General features: G+C 35.8%; 1 protein-coding gene across 2 annotated transcripts in view; it reads right to left on the reverse strand.

The window, feature by feature from the left end:
* Positions 1-14988, reverse strand: part of BAZ2B (bromodomain adjacent to zinc finger domain 2B) — a 434498-nt gene that overhangs the window by 227692 nt on the left and 191818 nt on the right. Inside the window, exons 2-3 of one of the 2 annotated variants that reach the window (XM_042948881.1) lie at positions 5915-5957; positions 4666-4726 (exon numbers count right to left, since the gene is read on the reverse strand). The gene's annotated coding sequence lies outside the window, so the exon portion shown is untranslated. The remainder of the gene's footprint in view (positions 1-4665; positions 4727-5914; positions 5958-14988) is intronic. The other variant, XM_042948879.1, reaches the window with a different exon arrangement.

The raw sequence follows: 14988 nt of genomic DNA on the forward strand, positions 1-14988 counted from the left end.
CTTCTCTCATTTGCTCATTCCCCCCCCAACCCCCCACCTGCAACCACCAGTTTGTTCTCTGTATTTACAGGTCTGATCTACTTTTTGTTTTTTCATTTGTTTTGTTTTGTTTCAAGAGTATTTTCTACATATAAGTGCAATCATACGTTACTTGTCTTTCTCAGCCTTAGCATAATACCCTCTAGGTCTATCCATGTTGTCACAAATGGCACAATCTCATCCTTTTTATGGGTGCATAATAGCCCAGTGGAGTGTGTTGTGTTGTGTGTGTGTGTGTGTGTGTGTGTACACGTGCATGCACACACATATGCCACAATTTTCTCTACCGTTCATCTATTGATAGACACTTAGGTTGCTTCTGTATCTTGGCTATTGTAAATAATGCTCCATTAAACACAGGTGCATATATCTTTTGGAATTAGTGTTTTCTTCTAATTCATACTTCAAACATCTAGCCCTATGTCATCCTTCTCTGTAAAGGTTTCTTTAGTCTCCTAGACACAGTGAATAATTCCATTTTCTATCAAGCTATCAAAAATGGGGTGCTTGGGTGGCTCAGTTGGTTAAACGTCTGACTTTGGCTCAGGTCATGATCACACGGTTCGTGGTTTCGAGCCCCACGACCCACTCTGTGCTGACAGCTTGGAGCCTGGAGCATGCTTCAGATTCTGTGTCTCCCTCTCTCTGCCCCTCCCCCACTAACACTTTATGTCTCTCTATCTCTCTCTCTCAAAAATAAATAAACATTAAAAATTTTTTTAACAAGGCAGCAGAATTCAATAAAAATAAATAAAATGTAAACAAATCAAAGACATTTAAAAACGGCATGAACTTTGTCAAATTATTTTGGTGTGTCAGGATTAGTTTTGGCCATGTCTGACAGAAAATCCAAAACCAGTGGCTTACAAAAAAAAAGCATATCTCTGTCATGTCAAGGAAGCCCAGATGGAGACAGGCTAGTGTAGACACAGTGACAACCTGAAGATATTAGAAACGTTCTATCTTATTGCTTTGCCCATTCTTTGTTTGTTTCTTTTTTTGTTATTTATTTTGAGAGAGAGAGAGAGAGATTGGGGGAGGGGCAGGAAGAGGGAGAGAGAGAGCATCCCAAGCAGGTTCCACACTGTCAGTGCGGAGCCCGACACAGGGCTCAATCCCACGAACTGTGAGATCATGACTTGAGCCAAAAGCAAGTGTAGTACGCTTAACTGACTGAGCCAACCAGGTGTCCTTGCTTTGCCTATTCTTAGTTTGTAGTTTCCACTCACTTCCAATTATCATGTCCACATTTTAGCCAGCAAGGAGGACAGGGGGGAAAAAGAGGGAATGTACCTCTTCCTTTAAGACTATTTTTTTCAAGTTGCACACATTACTGCTGTTTACTTATCTCTAGCCAAGACTTAGTCACATGAGTAAGATGCAAGGGAAATTGGGAGATATTTTTATTCCAGGTATTGCTATTCTGGGGAAAACATTAGTGCAAGCGGGGAGGGGAACCAACATTAGGGAACAACTAACAATCACCACTGTATTTCATTTTATCTTATCTGTCATAGGTATCTGACATTTTAAATTTGCTATCTACCACCAATATTTCTAACAGTGTGTACACTAAAAATTATGTAATAATTCCTTCTAAATTTTAATTTTTAAATGAAACATTTCTATTAGTAGATATTTGTCTCTATAGAATTTAAAGAATATTTATAATAAAATTACCAAGGGAAAAACAGGAATATTAATAAAAAACAGAAAAGGCCATTTCAATTATTTTAAAAGTTGCTTTGTAACAGATTAAAATATGTAGTAAAATGTGAAGTGAAAAGTAAAATGAAGCCACTGTATTAGTGAAAGTACATATGAACAAAACTGCATGTAAGTGAAACTGCATAAATACTCCCAAAGAGGAGGGAGAATTTGGAAAGATACAAGAAGAAAAAAATATATGAGTTATTTTATCTTACTTCCTATAAATGCTGCTTACAGATATTTTTTAATCAAGTAATGGTGATCACAAAACAGAACACTAAAGAAGTATGGTGGAAGAAAGCAAAAGCAGGTTTAGGCCAAGATGTCACACTAGGTGACTCTGGTAAAGTAACTTCACAGGTGATGTCTATGATGAGGGGTCAAAAGAATCTAATACGTATCAGCCTCTGTGCTATGTTTCCTAAGCATTATGTCACTTAATATTCACAACAGTCCTAGAGATATAAATATTATCTCTGCTTTAGAGAGGAAAAAACTAGATCTTAAGCATGTGTAATTGTCTCAAGATCACAACAGCTATATAAGTATCAGAGCGCAAACTTAAACAAAGGTTTTTCTGACCACAGTTCATGTTCTTTACCATTTCGTATATTATCTCCCTTGGTTTTCTCAACTGTGTATCAGGGGAATGTAGCACAATCTGAACCATTCTCAAGCGCATTCTGGCCTTTTAAGATGTTGGTATCCTGTAAGGTCTGACTCTCTTTCCCTAAATAAAACCACATCATATCAAAACATCTAATCAACCTCTTCCCAGGAATTTATATGTCAATTAAGTTATAAATATATATAACATAGAAAGTAGAAATTCATTTATTGAAATTTATAGACAAGGAGCTCCTGGGTGGCTCAGCTGGTTACACCTCGGGCTCTTGATTTCGGCTCAGGTCATTATCTCACGGTTCATGAGTTTGAGCCCTGCATCAGGCTCTGCCCTGACAGTGCACAGCCTGCTTGGGATTCTCTGCCTCCCCCTCTCTCTGCCCCTCCCCTGTGTGCGCTCTCTCTCTCTCAAAATAAATATTTAAAAAACTTTTTTTTACTTACAGATAAAAAGGACCGCCATATTGGGGCACCTGGGTGGCTCAGTCAGTCGAGCATCTGACTCTTGGGTTTCGGCTCAGGTCATGATCTCATGGTTTTGTGGATTTGAGCCCTGTATCAGTCTCTGTGATGGCAGTGCCAAGCCTGTTGGGGATTCTCTCTCTTTCCCTCTCTCTCTGCCCCTCCCCTGCTCGCACTCTCTCTGTCTCTCTCAAAATAAATAAATAAGCTTTAAAAAGTTAAAAAAAAAAAAAAAAAAGGACCACAATATGTAAGATAAATTCAGATGTTTGGGGTATATCCCTGATCTTTACAGCTGATTTTATGCACCTTTATCTAAATGTCAAGAAGACATATATAAAGTTAAGAGGGAGGAAAGTTAATGAACATTATATTTACATTTTGCATAGTAATCCTTTTAAATGTAACACATTTTAGAGGTGAAGACACTGAGGCACAAGGATGCTGATTTGCTGAAGGTCACATACCTAGTATACAGTTGCATCAGTACTTGAACTCCTTCTAGTTCTAAAATCTACATTCTTTCCCATCCACCCTGCTTCCTGTGGTTCAATTTTGGATATCCATGCATTAATATACTTATTTCTATTTTAATATAGGAAAACTAAAGATACGATTTAACTTAGCTCTTTCTTAGGCATTTTTGATTACCGGCAAACATTTGCTGAATACTCATTTAATGAGCACAGCTGGAATAAATGTATTAAAATATGTAAAATACAAGAGAATATATATCATCAGTAACATAGGAATAAAAAATTAAGCATTACCAAACTACTAAGGAGAGAGAATCACTTTCAATTAGGAAGATTAGGGAAGGCCTCGAACACATGGTTACATGTGGACAGGGCATTAGAAGAGAAGTTTGAAATCATCAGAAAAAATTAAAAGCCTGAAAGGAAAAGAATATTCTAGGGAGGGGCACCTGGCTGGCTCAGTTGGTAGAGCATGCAACTCCTGATCTCAGGGTTGTGAGTTTAAGCCTCACGTTGGGTGTAGCGATTACTTAAAAATAAAATAAAAAAAACAAAAGGAATATTCTGGGGAAAAGGAAGTATGGAACCAAAATGAATATTCAACATGGAGTAGAGTCCACACAGGGTAGAGTGTAGGATTCTTCTTCTTGAATAATAGGATATTTGGCTGGGAAATATGCTAGAGCCAAATTGAGGAGGAAGCTTAAATACCAAGTTAGAATATCTAGAGTTGATCTTGTAGGAAAAGGGAAGTCACTGAACATCTTCAACCAGAGAAATGAAAGAGAGCAGTGTTTTAGTAAATTAAATTGAGATGTATAGGCTTCAAGGGAATTGATGATGGCCAGGAAGATGGGAGATTAGATTTGGACATTTCTGTGAATTACAACATGGGAAAAACAGAAATTCTCTGGGGAAAAAAGTATAAAAGATGTATACTATATAATATATAAAAACTCATTACAGCTTCAACTCTGAAACAATCTGTAATATACCCCTCCCTAACCACAATATTCTATTCTTTTAGCTATTACTTTATCATCTGATTTCATCAGCTTATCTACTTCTGACTAGTCCCTTACCCTCTCCATTTTCTTTGAACATATCAGCCCTTCCCCGGCCTCACTTTATTTCTACCCCATGGTCAATACTTGAACTACTCTGTCCATAGTTCCCTAAGCCTGAATCAGTGTTGAAATCTACCCTCTTTTCTTGACTCAAGGGGCTGGAGAAGGCCTCAAAGTCCTGATATTATTACAAAGTAAGGGTTCCTCTTATTAGTCACTTATGAACATCTCAAATGAATACTTCTTAGTCTTTAACTTATTTAATATTTGATAATATTGGATAGTACCTCTTTTCCTGAAATTCTTGAATTCAGAACAGCTGCAATTACATACTCTCCTAATATTACCCTAAAAATGTACAGTAAAAGTCAGCATTTTCAAATTGAAAACCTTTTTCATCTGATTCTAATGTTAATCTCCTTGATTGTAAAGTACTAGATATAAACAGAAGGTTACTACAGAAATATGTTAATATCTTGTTGTAAACTATTCAGTTAGGATAATAAAGTTCTGATTAAGAAAAAACAAACAAGGAAAGAGCTACAAATCAGAGATAGCTAACTTGATCCCCTAGGAAAATAAATGAACATTCCATAAACATCTGAACATCTGTATACTCGATGATGATAAAGTCTTTAAAAATATGATAAAATTCTCCCTGGCCTCTGAAAAATGTTAACCTTAAAAAATAAACCAGTTTTCAAAATAAGTGCTAAAACATAAACACAAAGATTACACATGAATTTACATTTCTGATAATTATTGCTTCTATAATTAGTGAACAATTAGAACAGGATTAAAGAAGCAGACTGTATAAATGATTTACTCTAAATTTATTTCTCTGTCATTTAAAAGAATTTTTCAAAAATACTATAAAATCTCATTACTGTAATTCAGATTTTACTATTTAGAATTTTACAATAATGTGGATCATGGCCTTGGATAAAGTTTTTTCATTAAGAAACATATTTCCTTATATATAGTAGAAATTAACAGTTTAAAATTAAAGAGGAAAAGTGTCAGTTACTTATGAGATCTGTTTTCAACAACTCTCCATATTTGGAAGACTCTCTATAAATCATTCAAATATCAATGAAAAATTTAAGCAACCCTAAGAATCCTTTCAAGGCTGTTTTCACAGTCTTGTGATTACAATCTCAAGTAACTTTATTTTTGTAATTTTTTTCCTAATGTGGAGTCACCTTAAATGTTCTGCTATTTTTTAGTAAAAAAAATGTTAAAAGATGATGTTCAGATTATGATTCACACTGAAATACATTAATATAATTAGGCACATAGTTTCAGGTATAAATTAAAAGTAGTTTTCATTTTAAATGTTTTTAAATCATTTAAAGCAATATTTTAAAAGTATTTAAATAACTACAAGCATGAGATGTGGTTCATTGAAAATGTAAACATTCAATTGGCTGTTGAATGAAAGAATCATAATTTAAAATTATAAATAATTTCCAACTCAAGTGTTATTCTGGAGAAAACAAAACATCCTTAAAAGCTTAATTATTGTTTTATTCTTACTGTGATCAATGTGGTCAATCTTGTGACATCACTGTTGAGAAATCTGCAATAGGAAAACAGAAATAGCATTCAGCTGAATCATATTTGAGTAAGTAATTTCAGAAACTAAAATGTTAGTTTAGTATTTTTGTCTTCCTTGATGCCATAAGTCATATTTAAATTAATCTAAAGTTGTCAGGGAAAGTACAATTGGCATGGCACAAATAAAGCATGAAGCACTTGCGGTTTTTTTATAGGTCATTATTTATTATAGCATGGTAAATTATGTTCTGTTTATAATCAGCAACACCCCAGGGTTACCATAATGTAACATATTAGTAATACCCTATAGGACATTTGGGTTAGTTTTATTTGTTTTCAAATATTTACTAAGAAGAGAATCACAGTATGTTAAATATACTACAAACAAAAGAGTGGTACTGTTTATAGATAACTTTTTCTCTATGATCAGATTAGCAGTTCATTTTATGGCTAGAATGTGATCAATTTATTATCAATTAATAGGAGAAAGAGCTTTATGCTCATCCTTATGAAGAGTGACAAAACTAGTAAAGACTGAAAATATCATTGGGAAAGAACTATACACTATAAATCCCAAGGAAGTTACAAGTGAAACTATTTCCTGAACTGTAGATAGCTTAGAGTTCTTATCTCTGTAAAATCAAAGCTTTTAGAAATTTCTCAGCTAGTAAGGCATGGTTTCAGGTAAGCTTTGTTTTTTTTTTAATGTTTATTTATTTTTGAGAGAGACAGAGAGAGAGAAAGAGCAGGGGAGGGGCAGAGAGAGAAGGAGACACAGCATCCAAACCAGGCTCCAGGCTCTGAGCTGTCAGCACAGAGCCTGACACGGGGCTTGAACCCACAAAATGTGACATCATGACCTGAGCCAAAGTTGGACGCTTAATTGACAGAGATACCCAGGTGCCCCAGGCAAGCTTTTAAATGTTTCATGTTAAAAATAACACAATGTTATGGTGTTCTAATATTCATAACGGGCCTTCATATAATATTTCATCAGATCCTCATAACAATTCCTTCAAAGTAGTGGGAAAGAGATATTTTTTATTATACACTCATGGAAAATAGATGGTAGACAGTATACATGATTTGTCCAAGTACACAGAACTGAGTTTCCCTTGGTTCCTTTTTTATCTCACACCTTTCATCCATTCCATTCTGCCAACAAACACATTACCCTCTGTATCCAAAGACCTGCCTTCAAGGAGCTACTTCCTAGCATTATGCTCTCAACTTAAATCAATATAAAAAGCAGTCTTATGGGGAGCCTGGCTGGCTCAGTCAGTAGAGCAACTGACTCTTAATCTCAGGGTCCTGAGTCCAAGCCCCACTTTAAACAAACAAACAAAACCAAAACCAAGACAGTCTTGTGATGATAATGTGTCAACACAAAAAGTCTTATGAAAGAAGCAATTATACTTTCTATAAAACTCTGTAATTCAAAAAGGTATTAAAGTTTTTTTAAAGTTACATTCAAACAATATTTGTGATTGAATAAAAGATAAATGTTCCATTTTATTTTTTATTTCTTGGGGGAAAAAAGACAAGGTAATTAAGACTATCTATAAAGAACTAGTAGGGGCGCCTGGGTGGCTCAGTCTGTTGACCATCCAACCTCAGCTCAGGTCATAATCTCATGGTTTGTGGGTTCAAGCTCCACATCAGGCTCTGAGCTAACAGCTCAGAGCTAGAGCCTACTTTGAATTCTGTGTCTCCCCTCTCTTTCTGTCCCTCCCCAACTTGTACTCTATCTCTATTTCTCTCTCTCTCAAAAATAAATAAACATTAAAAAAAAGTGTCTTAAAAAATATATACGTTTTACTGGGTACTTGCAAATGCAAAAAAAAAATACATGAAATTAAAATAACACCAGATAAAATCAGACAAACCTTAAAGCTTCTCATACAAACCCTAAGTGGCTTTTACAAGGAAAGGTAGTTCTTTAAACTCATCTTGAAACTAGGAAATATATTCAATGCATATTCATATATAAAAAGTAATATTAAATTTTATGAAAACATAAGTCAACTAATATATTGGTTATGTGCTTTTTCTCCACAAGTCACCATTCCAGTAAATATGCACAGAAAATCTCAACCAAATTTACCCCCAGAAAACACCTGCCAGTGTTAAACTGTGGGATAAGTCAAGATATACAATTATATAAACATTTTTCAAGTAATTAGCATATAACTGTCTTTATTTTTCCTCTTCTTCTGCCCCAAAACACAGTCTTTCTTTATATAATTGATTTTAACACACTCAAGTCTTAACCTTCACCTGACAGCACCACAAAAGTCTCAACATACACAAAGTAAGGATTCCTATCCCTACCCAGCGTATTGAAAAGATTCAAAGGAATAAATGGATACAATACCTACTTTTTCTCCCTTCACTCAAACTGAAGATAGAAATATATGCTGCTTAACTCTAAAATTCACTTAAACAATAGTCATTAAATATTTAATGTTTTTGCTGTGTTCTATGCTGTTTTCAAGGTGTGGTTCATACAATAAAAAATATTTCTTTTTTTTTTTTTTTAACATTTATTCATTTTTGAGAGTGAGAGAGACAGAGCATGAGTTGGGGAGGGGCAGAGAGAGAGGGAGACACAGAATCCAAAGCAGGCTCCAGGCTCCGAATTGCCAGCACAGGACCCAACGGCGGGGCTCGAACTCACAGACTGCGAGATCATGACCTGAGCTGAAGTCGGACGCTTAACCGACTGAGCCCCCCAGGTGCCCCTAAAAAATTATTTCTAAAATTTACGTAAGAAAAATAATTTCACATGGGGAGCCTGAGTGGCTCAGTTGGTTCAGCATCTGACTCTCGATTTCAGCTCAGGTGATGATCTCAGGGTTGTGAGACTGAGCCCCACATCTTCCCTTCTCCCTCTGACCCTCCCCTGTGTGCACACATGCGCTCTCTCTCAAAAAAAAAAAAGAAAAGAAAAAAAGAAAAAAAAAAGAAAAGAAAAGGAAAGAAAAAGAAAAAACTAGAGAAGAAACGGCTACTTGTAGGCCGTTTCAGTTTTGGCAGTCTTAGACTGCACACATGGAAAGCCTGCTTCTATCATTCTCTTTCTAAAGATTCACAACTACACATCTTTTGGCATGTACTTTTAAGGTTTACCAAAAACTTTTTTAAAAATCTAAACATGTTTCTACCATCATCTAGCTATTTCAAATCCTGACCATTATTTTTTTAATTAGGGAAATTATTTGATAAGTAAAAAAAAAAAAAATCCACAGGCTTTGATAATAATACCTTTTTTTAGAAGGTAATGACAAAATACTTGTAAATACGAGGAAACTACTGAGGAAACTGGTAAAAATGTCATCACCACCAATGGAATACTTTATCCAGTGCTGTGCAATAGAACTTTCTGCAATGATGGGAATGTTCAGTATCTGTGCTGTCCAATACCTAGCCCACAGCCAAATGTGACTATTGAGCACTTGTAATATTGTTACTATGACTAAGCAACTGACTTTTAAATTTTAATTAATTTTAATTACTTTTAATTTAGATTTAAATAACCACTGGTAGATAGCGGCTACCATATTAGAGCACCATATCAAGACTGAACTGTAAGTGATTCTTCTAAATATTCGAAAATGTTCTTCTCTAGTTTTTAGAAATGGAAAAAGGGGAGCCTGGGTGGCTCAGTCAGATGAGCTTCTGACTTCGGCTCAGGTCATGATCTCATGGTTCGTGAGTTCGGGCTCTGTGCTGACAGCTCAGAGCCTGGAGTCTGCTTCAGATTCTGTGTCTCCCTCTCTCTCTGCCCCTCCCCTGCTCACGCTCTGTCTCTCCCTCTCTCTCAAAAATAAATACACATAAAAAAAATTAAAAAAAATAAAAAGAAATGGAAAAAAAAAAACCCTCAACTGTGTTGTATAGGGTATGTTCATTTCAGAAAAATTGCTCCAAATTTGGAGGGGAACTATTTTATCTTTGAGTAACTTTCAAGTTTATGTTTGGTGGGGGGAAAAAAGAAAGATTTATTTTACCATCCTTAATGTATCATAGGGCTTATACAAGGAAACAGTCTTGGGTTTTGGAGAACTGTATTCTAAACATTTTCAGATTGCACTGATATTGCCTGCTATTTAAAAGTTTCAATTTACTTTACTTTGTTCAGCTGGGTAGAACATGTACTATTATAACTAAAACCTCAACAGAAGATAGGGAAAAAAAGAAATTTATTTTATTAACAACTTTGATAGTCTTGATCCTTACAAACCTCTTTTGCTATCAACTGTTTTTGTTTATTATTTTAAGAAAAACAATGAGCAAGCCTTAATAGCAAGACAAAAATTTTAACTAAGCATGTAGGGGCACCTGAGTGGCTCAGTTAGTTAAGTGTCCAACTCTTGATCTTGGCTCAGGTCACAATCTCAGTTTGTGAGTTCGAGCCCTGCATCAGGCTCTGAGCTGACAATGTAGAGCCTGCTTGGGATACTCTCTCTTCCTCTCTCTTGCCCTTCCCCAACTCAAATACTTACTCTCTCTCTCTCTCAAAAATAAATAAACATACTTTAAAAAAAAAAGTTTTTACTGAGCATGTAATATAATGTATATGAAAAAAGCCTGCTATCTAGTCTAAAGTGAGTATAGAAATAGAAGACATTAGGGGTACCTGGGTGGCTCAGTCAACTAAGCATTTGACTCTTTGTTTAGGCTCAGGTCATGATCTCACAGTTCATGAGTTCAAGCCCCTCATCAGGCTCTGTGCTGACAGTTTGGACCCTACTTGGAATTCTCTCTCTCCCCCTCTCTCTGCCCACCCTGTCTCTGTCTTTCTCAAAATAATTAATTAAAAAATAAAGTTAAAAAAAATAGACATTATATAACATTAATATAAACTTCGTTAAGCAGCTTTCTCAAGTTGGATAGGCACTGATGAATTTAGATATTTACTTTTACTTTACATGCAAATAAAGTGATAGAAATAATTTCCTGATCTGTACAAACACTGGTATCCGGGCTAAAAGTTGTTTTCCTGATTTCTACATCCAAGGTAGAAAAAGAAAGGAAAACAGGCAGCGTAAATAAATATGGATTCCAATCCCAAGCAGTATTTTTGGTGCATCGCATTCACTGAATGGCTCCTGTCCTCGGTTTCAACTGCGTCTAAGCTGGGCATGCAGTAAAATACCTGATGTGCTTCTTTCCTTGCTGTTCACAGAGAATATGAAGGCAGTAGCTGTAATTATTCTGCAACTGCACATTAATCCATGCTAAAATACACTGGAATTAGTAAAAATGATGGAACTTCCTATCCTTAAAACTGACAACTGACAGGCTCCCTGAAATAAAGTGTTCACACAACTTACAGAACTGAAAGAGTCCTACAGGTTCACCAATTCAAAGTCATCAGTTTTTATTTTGACTGTTGTAATTTTTTTAATGTTTATTTAGTTTGGAAGAGAGACAGAGCATGAGTGGGGGAGGAGCAGAGAGAGAGGGAGACACAGAAATCCAAGCAGTCTCCAGGTTCTGAGCTGTCAACACAGAGCCTGATGCAGGGCTCGAACTCATGAACCGCATTATCATGACCTGATCCAAAGTCGGATGCTTAACCGACTGAGCCACCCAGATGCCCCGAATGTTTATAATTTTTTGATCAATAAAAGCAAGATTATTAATGCCTAGGTTCTATATGCTGGCACTGTTTGGCTTTGGAGATCTCATCAGGCTTTCTGGTAGGTTAAGTAGACCTCTAATTCAATACCTGCTGTTGATTATTTCAATCCCTGCTGTTAGAATCAGAAGGCCCCTATCTACACCAGAGAAACTCAGAAAGTTAGAAAGTGATGAAGGCTAGGAATAAAGCAAATTACAGTTTTTCAGTTTAAAACCTCTCACTTTGTCATATACAACGTAGAGCCGAAGTGAGATTTCCCTTAAGAGAGCTTCCTTAAATGCTAAACAAAACCAAAAGCAAAAACAAAAAAGCATATATAATCTTTTAAAGCCTTAAAAATGAATTACCAGGATTCTAACTTTTCGGCACCCTCTCCAAGTCACTACTCTCTTCAATTAAACAACTCATTGTCAGTACTACTACTTGAGATAAAACCAAATAAAACAAAGGTCATTTAAAAAGCACTTCTTGTATGGTCAATGATTTCACATTTCTTATAAAACAAATTTACATTTCCATAACTTACTAAAATGTATCAATAATTTCACCTTCCTTACTGCAAAACACACACACACACACACACACACACACACACACACACACAAAACTATCACCCCCTCAAAACGAATTACTTTATTTGAAATGTTTGTCCTTATTGTTATGTATGATTGAAACTTCTCTAGAAAAGTTTTAATCCAGTCAACTCACAAAATTTTTAAACAACGAACATAAGCCCGATTACATGAAGTTTCCCTACAGCTCGTAATTCTGTTGATAATAAAAACCAGGCAAATGAAGCACAACCGGCTGTTAGACTTGGTGAAATATTTTAAAAATGTAAGTATATGTAAGCTGCATGGTTTCCCCAACTTTACCACCCCACTCTTTCAACACTAATTAGCACTTCTCAAAATCTTTACTCACTGGTTCATAGGTTTCTGCTTTAGAGCCATAAATGGTCACCCAGCAGAGGAAGAAAGTGGTAGACTGCTAGTCGGTATTGAAACATTCTTGAGGTTAATATATACACAATATCCAAAAATGAACTAATCACTTGGGGGAAGTAACATAAAGAAGAGCTTCATTTGAGAAAAATTATATGCTGTTTTGGCTGTACTTTTATATCTCTAAATTCTTTAGGAAATTCAACTCAAATTGTAGCAACACAAAGAGACAAAGCTTTTAGGAATTACTATTAACCAAATTAAAACATGTTATCTGAATATAATTATGGGGAAATTTTACTTTTTTTTAATGTTTTTTATTTATTTTTTGAGACAGAGAGTGACAGAGCATGAGCAGGGGAGGGGCAGAGAGAGAGGGAGACACAGAATCTGAAGCAGGCTCCAGGCTCTGAGCTGTCAGTACAGAGCCCAACGCGGGGCTCAAACTCAGAGACTGTGAGATCATGACTTCAGCCGAAGTCGGACGCCCAACCGACTGAGCCACCCAGGCGCCCTGGGGAGATTTTACTTTTCATCAAAATCAGAGTGCATCTTAGTCCTCTCAACAAATGCCAATCGAAAATTTGCCACTTACAAGATAGCCTTTAAAAAAAGCAAAACAGAAACATCTCACTTGAACAAGCCAATAATTAAGACAAGCACCTAAGTTCACAGCTTTTTTTTTTTTAAGGGTTTCATGTTCCATAGCTAAAAGACTGAAATGAAACTATTCCCATCCAAACCTTCAAATATCCAATGCAGGCTATGAAGACTGATGAGGCAGTTAGCAATGTAACAAGTTAAAAAAAATAAGTTTGGGGTGCCCAGGTGGCTGAGTCAGTTAAGCATCTGACTTGATTTCGGCTCAGGTTCTGGTTTCATGGTTCGTGAGTTTGAGCCCCACATCAGGTTCTGCACTGACTATGCGAAGCCTGCTTGAGATTCTCTCTCTGTCCCTCACTCTCTGCCCGCACACCCCCCGCCCCACCGCCCCACACTCTCTCTCTCAAAATAAATAAACTTAAAAAAAATTAGATCCAATAACTAAACATGCTATCACTAATAACAAAAACTAGGTTTCAGATAGCATATATTTTCCTCTGTTAAAACTTTTCCATGAATGTTAAGGGAGTTTAAATAATTATTACTGCTATTTTTTCTTAGAAACCTTGAATGATTTCATCATTAACAAGAAATCTGGTCTACTGCTTTCAACAATACATTACATAACCTTCATCTTCATTTAGAATTCTGGCATATATTTATTATATACCTTGGGCAATCTCACAACTTTAGTTTGCCATAGCACAATTATCTACTTTACACCAAGGTTGTGAAGTTTAGTTAATTATGCTTATAAAATTTTTAGACATACACAGATGAAAGACATGGATAAGGCACTGATATATCTAACTGCATGTACTTAATGAAAAAATGCAACTTACAAACATTTAACAGCCACAGTCTGAATGAATCTTAAAGACACTATGCTAAATGAAATAAGGCAATGCTTATTGACTTATTTTAAGGGTTGTGTCCATCCCCTGTCCCCTAATTCATTTGTTGAAATCTAACCCCCAATGTGATGGCATTTGAAGGTGGGGATTTTGGGAGGGGGGGGGGGTGGTGATTGGGTCACGAGAGCAGAACCCTCCTGAATGGAATTAGTGCCCTTATAGAAGAGAACCCATAGAACTTCCTTGTTCCTTCCACCATGTGAAATTATAGAAAAAGACAGCCATCTATGAACCAGGAAGCAGGCCCTAACCACATACTGAAGCTGTCCACACCTTGATCTTGGGACTTCCCAGCCTCCAAAATTGTGAGAAACAAATTTCTATTGTTTATAAGCCACCCAGTCTATAGTACTTTGTTATAGTAATCCAAACAGGACTAAGACAGCCAATCACAACAAGACAGTATATGAGAGGTACACTGAATAGTCGAATTCATAAAACAGAAAGTAGAATGGTGATTTGCCAGGGGCTAGGGGAGGGGCAAATGGGAAGTTATTGTTTAATGGGTACACAGTTTTAATTTTGGAAGATGAATGATGTATGGTGGTGATGACTGCACAACAATGTAAATGTACTTAAGGCCACTGAACTGTATATTTAAAAGTAGTTAAAACATTAAATTTAATGTTATGTATATTTTGCCACAATAATAAAAAATTAACAAGTGGAAATCTTATATAAATCATAAACCAATCTTAAAATTTTTCTTTCACTAATACACACATTAAAACATTAATCAAATCAAGCAATTCACTTGTTCATTAACTATTGAGTGTTTTCTCTGTGCTGGAAATATGGCAGTGAAAAATACAAAATCTCTGTCTTCACAGAACTTATGCAGAAATAGCAAAGGCCTACAAAACAACAAAAAAGACAAATTTTATCCTTTCTCATAGTGACAAGTACTACAATGGAGGGTAAAGAGATGGAGTGGTGGCAAGGAAG

This window comes from Panthera leo, chromosome C1 (genome assembly GCF_018350215.1).
Source record: "Panthera leo isolate Ple1 chromosome C1, P.leo_Ple1_pat1.1, whole genome shotgun sequence".
NCBI lineage: Eukaryota > Metazoa > Chordata > Mammalia > Carnivora > Felidae > Panthera > Panthera leo.